This window comes from Myotis davidii, unplaced genomic scaffold, assembly GCF_000327345.1.
Source record: "Myotis davidii unplaced genomic scaffold, ASM32734v1 scaffold609, whole genome shotgun sequence".
NCBI classification, from domain to species: Eukaryota; Metazoa; Chordata; class Mammalia; order Chiroptera; family Vespertilionidae; genus Myotis; species Myotis davidii.
The window spans coordinates 1,400,037-1,400,535 of record NW_006300164.1 but is presented as its reverse complement, the minus strand read 5'-3'; the positions used below and the strand labels follow the sequence as shown (position 1 = coordinate 1,400,535).

At 69.9% G+C, this 499-nt stretch overlaps 1 protein-coding gene across 1 annotated transcript in view; it reads right to left on the bottom strand.

Moving 5' to 3' along the window:
* Window positions 1-499, bottom strand: part of CACNA1B (calcium voltage-gated channel subunit alpha1 B) — a gene marked incomplete at its 3' end in the record, with an annotated part of 199,377 nt that overhangs the window by 18,388 nt on the left and 180,490 nt on the right. The window lies entirely within an intron of this gene.

Below are 499 nucleotides of genomic sequence, written 5' to 3'. Positions count from 1 at the left end.
TCCCAGGCCTGCACTGACCGCCTCTGCCGTCAGCCCAAGTCCCGTCCCCAACATCTGACGGCAACGTCACATCCAGCAGCAAAGAGTCGTCCGAAACACCGCGCCCTAGACCCCGCGAGGGCCCAGGGGGAGCCTCCCTCCTGCCATCTGCGCCTGCCTCAGGGGACAACCCTCGGTGGCCACTGTGCCTGCAACCCAGCAGCCTCCTGACCAGAGAAGCCGGACCGCCCGCCCTCAGTGAGGAGATGCCAGGCTCCCAGGGCCACGAAGACGCCACACACCGGGAACGGGATGAGCACCCTGACACGGAGCCAGGCCCTGGGGCACCTCGGGTCCTCGCTGTGCGGGCTGGGGGGGGGGCTGATGGGTGGCCTGGGGCAGAGTCTATGCTGAGCTTCCAGCTAAAGGTGGGCAGAGCCTGTGCCCCTGTGAGGACGGGTGCCGCCCTCAGGCCTTGGCCCCCCGGGGGCCCAGCGACGGGGGCGGGGAGGGCCAGTGA